Here is a 10,000-nt window from a genome sequence, read left to right on the forward strand (position 1 = left end):
TTTTTAATTTTCTCCTGGTTTACGGAATTGATTTTTATTTGCGGTTGAAGCTTTGGCTGTTATTTCTAGTGGGTGAATGGCCTATTATGGCCGTTCTTGATTGTGATGTATTAATATATATATTTGTATGTATATATGCATAATGTCTATAAGTATATATATGCATATATATATATGAATATATATATATATATATGAATATATATGTATGTATATATATTTATATATATATGGTATATATATATATATATATATATATATATATATATATGAATGTATATATGAATATATATATATGTGTGAGTATGTTTGTGTGTGTGTGCTCTCCAGGCAATAACAGAGGAATTCGAGATAGGATACCCTTGGGAGCTACTCTATACTGATAACCTTGCTCTACTAGCTGAGTCACTATCAGAACTAGAGGAGGAGTTTTAGGTGTGAAAGTAATCTCAGGGCCTTGGAGTCAATCTAGCAAAAACCGAATTCTTAATAGGTAGGAAGGCAGACATAGCACAAATCCCTTCAGGTAGATGGCCCTGCTCAATCTGTAGAAAAGGCGTAGGTAGAAACTCCATAAGATGTACCCAGTGTAAGCCATGGGCACATAAGAGGTGCAGCAATATCAGAGGAAAGCTAACGGGAAATGTCTTGCAAACAACTTGTACATGCAAGTGCTACCAGTTGAGAACTCCGCATACTGGAAGCCACAGCAAGTGTATGGGGTCATCAGGAGGGAATGTGCGCCATTTCGGGGCCTGCCTCTCAATGGTATCAATGTACACTGGCCCCACCCCCTTACTGATATGAGCCCCTGTTTACTAGATCAACTGGTTATTAAATAAAGCTCACTATTTCTCTAGCCATTGCTCATCGTCTCTTTTCAATGAAATCCAGTGGCAAGCCTTCTCCATTGTAGTTTGAATATCAGTGATGGTGATATTGACTTTACAATGAGTTATACCTAACGATAACAACAGTCATCTCACACTGTGTCCAACAAACCCTCTACATCCAACTTCGATTGGAAAATGCTCTGCTTTCCAGCCTGCTTCTTGACATTCCTCGAGGAGGTTTACATAACGATCAATCTTTCAAGCCCAAGAGGTGTACATATTATCTTCATGAGGAACCATTAACTTGACTAGATTTACAACTTTCCTTCTTTCACACCACATCAGAATGTCTGGGTTTTTTTGTAACTGGGATGGGAAAGAATCTTTGGCACCCAGGTTAATTTGCAGTCACTTGTTCTTCTTGAAACGGATCTGCTTACCTGAGCACACGAAGGTAATGAAATCTCTAGTTGGTACTTTCAACAGTTTTTTCTCAGTGTTGTTGAGATGAATTTGGTTCTTTAGAGCATTGAAGATAACCTTAAGGACCAAGTTGTGTTTCCATGTATACCTGTTCAATGCTAATGAACAGTTGGTAAGAATAGGCTTCTGTGTTCTGACCTTTCCGCATTTGCATATGCCATTCACTGAGACATTCCATCTTACTAGATTTGTAGATGATGGAAAAACATCATAGGATGACTGAATCAGAAAACTTCCACTTCCATATCTCATCCCAATTTATTTTCCTCTCAACAACATGTTCTTCCCGTCTCATCATCTGTCCTTGTTGAATAAATTGGATCAAATGAAGCTCTCTTCTCTCATTTTGATACTGTTGCTAACAACAGATCAGTGTTCACTCTGTATCATACTCGCAAATAGTCTGAACTGATCTGCACCAAAACCAAGTCCTTTCTGATGGTTTTGCATTGCACCCATTATATCAGTCTCTGCTTTTCCTTTCCAATTCCTGGCTGTTTTCACCTCTGGTGGGTTATGCCTGATTTCCATGTTCTTCGATTCTCTCAGCATCATCACCATCCATATCTTCTGCAGTTTATATATTTCAAAATAAACACTGAAAATGTGCAGAAAACAACTTCTGTCATGTGCCAAGTGGAAAAACTAGAAGTAATTGATAGCTTCTGTTACCTAGATGATCAAATCAGTTGCAGGAGTTGATGCTCTGAGAGTGTAGCTGCTAGAATAAGAATAGCTGAGCAAAGTCAGAGAGCTCCTACCTCTGCTGGGGACAAAGGGCCTCTCACTCAGAGTAAAAGGTAGACTGTATGACACATGTATGTGAACAGCCATGCTACATGGCAGTGAAACATGAGCCATGACTGCTGAGGACATGCGTAAGCTTGCAAGGAATGAAGCCAGTGTGCTCCATTGGATGTGTAATGTCAGTGTGTGCTCTGAGAGAAAGGTTAGCCATAAGAAGCATCAGATTTGGTGTGCAAGAAAGACAACTGTGCTGGTATGGTTATGTGTCATGTATGGATGAGAATAGCTGTGTGAAAAAGTGTCACACACTAGCTGTAGAGGAAACCTCTGGAAGAGGTAAACCCAGGAAGACCTGGGATGAAGTGGTGAAGCACGACCTTTGAACATTGGGACTCATGGAGGTGATGGCAAGTGACTGAGACCTTTGGAGATATGCTGTACTTGAAAAGACCTGGCGAGCCAAGTGAGACAGTAACTATGGCCTATGTCAGTGCAGCATAAACATCCCATTTAAGAGCACCCTTCAATCATTTGACAATAAACTGTGCTTGCGAAGACCTATTGAATCAAGTGAAGTCATTGTCATGGTCGATGACAGTACTGCCTGATTGGCACCCATGCCAGTGGCCCGTAAATATCACCATTCAAGCGTGATCATTGCCAGTGCTACCTAACTGACACCCTGAAAATGATCAGTCTATTGTGTGCACATAATGTATGTATGTATGTATGTATGTATGTATGTATGTATGTATGTTTGTTTGTATGTATGTATGTATGTATGATGTATGTATAGAAACAGATATACTTGGTTCCTTTCAGTTTCTTTTCACCAAATGCACTAACAAAGATTTATTTAACGTGGGACTATAGTGGAAGACACAATAGTCTATGGTGCTATGCAGAGAGACTGAACCTGAAAATTCGTGTGTGTGTGTGTGAGAGAGAGAGAGAGGGGGGAGAGGGAGTGAGAGATACTGTACAATGTGATGCTAAATCAATATAACTATTCTAGTGCTATGCAAAGTGGTTCAAGAACAACAAGTAAGTTTCTGGTGATTCTAATCTAAGATTTCAGTTTTGATTTCCAGTTGAAGTCCTTAAAGCCTTTTCATGTGTTGCTATAGTTTGAAGAGGAAAGCATGACTGCTTCTCAAATCTACAATAAATCTCAAGTCTAGCATCCTTTTTAACCAATCAATAATTGGTTTTGCTTCATCTTATAGGTAAGAGATCTGATTGCTAAGTGGATAAGTTATTGGACTATTTGCTTATGGGCTGTGAATTTCATTCTATTGTAATCCTTTCATTGTGTTACTCAGTTGATCGTTTTATTATACACTGCATCTGTGAAATAGCCATTGTAAATAGAAACAGGACTATTTGGGCAGAGTACATGCAAATAGAACAGTATTTTATTTAAAGACTATTTCATCTCTCATCTACATCGCACCAAAATTATGAAACTATCCTAGTTTTAAAAAGCATCCTTCATGCACATTGCATGTATACACATAGAAAGAGACACACACATATATAAGTATATGTGTATGTTTGATTGAATATATATATACATATGTGTACATATATATGTATACAAACAGATACATATATTAATATAAATATAAATATAAATATTTATATATGTATATATATACTAGCAGTATCGCCCGGCGTTGCTCGGGTTTGTAAGGGAAATAACTATATAAGCATTTTTAGAGAGTTAATTCCCTTATAGATGCCAATTCGGGCTTTCTTAGCCATTTCTGTTTTGGTGTCTTCAAGCCATGAAGTCGTTGTTCTAAAAGGACGCTGGTCTCCTTGACAACGCATTACGAAGTTGATTTCTTTACACTCCCTTCCCCACAGCTTCACGAGGGAGGGAAGGGGGAGAAGCAAACAGGTGCAGCTGTGAGCGTGGACGCCAACTCCGCCGCCATCGACACATGATGCATTTTATGCATTAAAATGGAATAAAAAATGATGTTAAATTATTTTTAAAATTGTAGACTCATCGTTGATGCGCGCTAATAGTCAGACGGGCTCGATATGAATCACGACTATAAGATACCCGAATTTGGTTAAACTGCACCGCAAAATGTGGGAGGAGTTAGGAATCTAAATCGAAGGGGACAGACACTCACACAACTAGAGTTTTATATATATAGATATATATATATATATATATATATATATAAGATGAGAAAATAGAGAGGTAATTAATGAATTATTATTTATTAACTAAAATTTGTCAATGTTTTAATTAATAAATAATAATTTATTAATTACCTCTCTATTTTCTCATCTTATTACAATAAATCTGATGAAATAAAGAAGCTTACTTCCCAACCACATGGTTCTGAGTTCAATCCCACTGCATGGCACCTTGGGCAAGTGTCTTCTACTACAGACACAGGCCAGCCAAAACCTTGTGAGTGGATTTGGTAGAAACTGAAAGAAGCCCATCGTATACATATGTGTGAGTGTGTGTTTGTATGTGTGTGTGTATGTGCTTGTGTTTATGATTGTTACTCCACCATTGCTTGACAACAGATGTTGATGTGCTTGCATCCTGTAACTCAGAGGTTTGGCAATAGGTTTCAAAAAGGAAATACTGGGGTCGATTCATTCAACTAAAAATTTAAGGCAATGCCCCCAGTATGGCTGCAGCCTCATGTCGAAGACAAGTAAAATAGGAAAAAGACAAAAGATATGAGAATTCTTCCAAACAGACTTGGCAAAGATTCATCACTTGCATGAAACAGAACTGGATTAAAACCCTTGATACACAGGAATAAACACTTCGAGAAGCACATAACATATTCAAAAAGATCTGAAAACTCAAACATTTCAACAGACCATACAAAATAAAACATTATGATTTAAGAACAAAAAGCTTTGGAATATCTACAGAAAGATTCATCTATAGTCATTAAAGAAGTCAAAAGAGGAGAAGCCATTATAATAATGGACAAAACCTATTACAGGGAAATGGTTTAGAACAACTAAATGACCACATTTTCTTGTTCAAAATATTTGAAACTAATGTAGATAAATAAGCAATGAATAAAATTGAAAAAAAATAATGGACAAATTAAAAATGACTTGCTAGAAAGTGTTGGATTACGTCACTAATTTTGAGGTAAAAACTAGTAATTTTTATGGACGTCCAAAAAATCTATAACTCTAAAGAAATCAATAACAGCTTAATAAGATCTCCTTACACCATATGTAAAGATTCCCAAACCAGCTGGTCTAAAATTACGTCCAATTGTTGCAGAACCAGCAGAAACCTTTGTGCAAATTGGGCTCTGGTTTCATCAAAGATGACATAAACTTCCTAAACCTTATTCCCGAAAGATTAGATAAATAGAAGATTATAGGTAGCTTTGATGTAACTGGTCTGTGTAAAAATATCCCCCCCATGGATTAGGATAAGGAGCAGTTGATAGACAAATACTCAGAACGAATTCAAGAGAAATTGCCACAAGAATTTATGCTTGAAGGACTGCAGTTAGTACTAGAAAACAACAAACACTTTGACAACTGATATTACCTACAAATACAAAGCATTGCAATGGGGATGGAAGTTGCACCGACATTTGTAACTCTAGTAATGGAAAACTTGGAACCAAAAAAATCTATACCCTGCTAGAATTACTTTTCATTGTCATTTCCAAACCTATTTGATAGGAAACTGTAAAAGATTCTCGAATGACTGCTTCATAATTTGGAATGAAACTAAGGAAGGTGGATCTTCTATGATTCCTTAAATTAATAAACAACATTTGTAAATCGATCCAGTTCGCTATGGAAATGAATGAAAGGGAATTCCCTTTTCTGAACATTGTAATAATTAAAGAAAATGAGATAATTACAATTGATCTCTATGACAAGGACACAGACATACACCAATATTTAGATTTTAGATTTTTCCACCCTTTCCATACCAAAAGGAACATACCATTCAATGTGGCAAGACATATATGCTCAATAATTCAGATACCAATAGATGATTGAAACGATTGATAGAACTAAATATGTTCGTTCAGAAACAAATACCCAAAGAAGCCATAGTGTAAAAGAAATACCGATCTCTGCTTTATGGAGAAACACTGAGCAGGAATGCAAAAATACAAATACAAACATTCTATTAACGTGTTTGAAAAGTGAAATAATGAAAACACTTACATGCAAAATACACGATAGACTCAAAATATACATTAAATGCAAATTTCTGCCACAAAGCCTAGTGATGCTCTGTCAAATAAAAATTTTTTTAATAATTTATAACTTTTTAAAAAAAACATTGTTTTAATTATTCCACAATGTTCATCTAGCAAATTCATTCACAAGGCACTAGTTGGTTTTGAGCTATAGTAGATGACACCCAAGGTGCCATGTAGTTGGATTGAATCCCAAACCATTCATTCCATAGCAAATTTATGAATGCTCTTTATTAATTTAAGGAATCTTGCAAGTACAGTTCTATATTTAAGAAATGAGGAATTATGTACATTATTTACATTTGATGGCTATTTGCCCTCATCTTGTTTGTTGTTAACACGTTTTGGCTGATATACCCTCCAGCCTACTTCAGGTGCCTTGGGGAAATTTCGAACCTGGGTTCTCATTCCAAAAGATTTCCCCAAGACACCTGAAGAAGGCTGGAGGGTATATCAGCTGAAACGTGTTAACAACAAAGATGATGAGGACAAATATCCATTGAATGTAAATAATGTAAATAATGAATCTTACAAGGTCCACCTTCATTGATTTCATTCCAAAACATGAAGCAGTCATCCAAGAATCTTTTACAGTTTCCTATCAAATAGGTTTGGAAATGATGATCAAAAATTGCACAGCAACCTTCTTAACAACACAACCTGAAAAATATAAATTAATATTGTTGATTAGATCCAGGCCAGCCCTGACTGAACAGAACTATGGTAGAGATATTTCAGCTATAACCATCTCTTTTGCTTATATGTCCAAAATTACATCATCCAGTTTTGTTGTTTGATACGATGATAGACTTTGATTTGAAGGATTGTGGTTCATATTTATAACCAGTTAACTGACTACAATGAGGTACCCACATCATCTCACAGATGCTGATTGTAATTTCTACGGTAGTGCTCTTGTATGGCCTTGACTAACTGGTTGGAAACAGTAAAAGCATGAATAGGACTAACACACAGAAAATGTAATGTTTAAAATGCTTTTGATAAGAATATTTCTCCTGGTATACATAAATGGAAATACTGAAAAGACAAACAACAGAAATGTTATTTATTTACAAAAGGGTAGAATTCAGAATGCAAACAACTAACTTATATCTGTTATATTATGTTAGGTTTATTATATACCCAGAAAATGTAGCACATTTCATACATACATACATACATACATATATACACACATATATATATATATATATATATATATATATATATATATATATATATATATATATATATATATATATACGTATATATATATATGATAACCAACTAAAGTCTTTGGTTTATAATTCAGGTTTGACTTGTGGTTATAGTTTTAGGTTCTGGTTCTGGTTTGTAATTCTGCCAAGCGTAACCTAGCATTCATTTCCTCTGGGATGGATACAATATGTATTAGTAACATATATGAGGATAAATTAAATAACTGGAGTTGGTTATTTTGTTGGGATTGAATATATTTTCTCTTTTGTTTCTCAACAACCTCAACAAAAACATTAAAAGAAAATAATATACATATGCATATACTATTTTATATATGTAATTGTGTGTGAATGAGTGTGTGTGTGTGTGTGTACATACAGGAATACATACATATATGTATGTATTTATATATACCCAAACACTCCTAACATTGAATCATAAGTGAATTTCTGTGCAGAATAAGCTCCACTGTATTGTGAATTTTTTTTTTTTTCTCACACAAAAACGAGGAGACATTAAAAGCAGAAATACTGAAAAGGTTATTTTATTATTATACCTTCTGTCTAGCATTTTGTTTCCAAATACAGCCTTTTATCTCTCTTGAGTACTTCATCAAACAAATTGAAATACATGTAAAAAAAAAATGAAATAACAATAATAATAATAATAATAATAATAATAATAATAATAATAATAATGATAATAATAATAATAATAATAACGAAAACACAAACAAAACACCAAAAAAAAAAGCATGGAAGAGATATCATATCAGTTTAGGAATGGATTGTAATTAAATTCAAATACTCTTTGTATGTATGTAGTCATTCATGTATGGTTTGTATGTAAGATATATGCATGCATGTGTGTCAGAGTGTGTAAGAATATATGTATGTAGTGCGTGTCGACGATTGTATATATATATATATATATATGTATATATATGTATCATATATATATATATGAATTTATGTACATATGTCTGAATGCATGTCTATATTATATTATAGTATATATATATATATATATAATATATATATAGATATATATATATATATATATATATATGTATATAATAAATACCAGAATACATGTTTACATATATGCATGTATAATATTTACATCAGGATTTTTGTCATGTTTTCCTTGATTCCTCTCCAGCTGATAAATTGTATTCTTCTGCTTTTATCTATATATACATACTCCCAAATACATATACATATAAGGAGGTCTATAAATACCTAAATGCTTTACATACACACACACATATATGTGTGTGTAAGTATATATGTATAGATATATCTATCTATATACACATCTGTATATATATATATGCATATATATATATGTATGTATATACATATATATGCATATATATACATATATATATATAAGGATACATATATATATGTGTGTGTATATATACATATATGTATATAAATATATATATACATACAATATATGTATATATATTCATATATACATGTTATGTATCTATACATATGTATGTGTACATATCCATATATAAGAAACACACACACACACACACATATATATATATATATATATATACAAACATATACATATATACACACACATATATATATATACATACACACAAATATGCATGCGTGTGTGTGTATGAGTGTGTTTATGTGTGTGCGTGTGTGCACGCAAGCGTGTGCATGTGTGTTTCGGAGTGAACATGCATGAAAGTGTGTTCTATAATATATATGTTATGTATTCAGACATTTAGTTTCAAGTTCGGTAATAATAGCATTTTTAACAAATTAAAAAGAAATAAATACTTCTACGATGGTTGTTTAATGTTTTATCTGACAAAAGAACATTGCAGCGATATCAGAAATCAATGCATCACATTGGGTTAACATTTGGCTTTTATCTTTCTACATACAGAAGTCTTTATTATCAATTTTGTTTTTATCTTTTATTTTTAACATTATTCTTTTTATATCCAATATTCTTCTTGAAGTTTAAAATTATTGGTAGTTGCTGCTGTTATTACTTGTCTTGGCAATAACTGTTGCAATTTAGGTCAGAGAGACCTTCTTCATTCGTTAGTTAGATAGCTGTGTGGTTAGCTAGTTACTATTTCTATTAAGGGTTTATTTGTTTGTTTGTTTGTTTATTTATACATTTATTTATTTATTTTGTTCATGACTGTTCACCTCATTGCATTAATTGCTTTTTGTATTTCTCTGTTTATCTGTTTCACACATTGGCATGCCGCCATGTTGAGGCAGTGCCCCTTCAATTGTATAGTCTATTAAATTGAACCCCTGTTTGTAATTTTCAGTCTGGTACTTGTTTTGTTGTATGAGTCAGATTTGTTTTACCAAACTGATAAGAGGTGCAAAGAAAGTAAACAAAACAACACCATTTCTTAAATAAGTCACAAAACCAACACATAGAAACACACGCATACTTAAATATATATATATATATTAGTGCCAGTGGCATGTAAAAGCACCC

Source organism: Octopus sinensis, linkage group LG4 (assembly GCF_006345805.1).
Source record: "Octopus sinensis linkage group LG4, ASM634580v1, whole genome shotgun sequence".
Taxonomy (NCBI): Eukaryota; Metazoa; Mollusca; class Cephalopoda; order Octopoda; family Octopodidae; genus Octopus; species Octopus sinensis.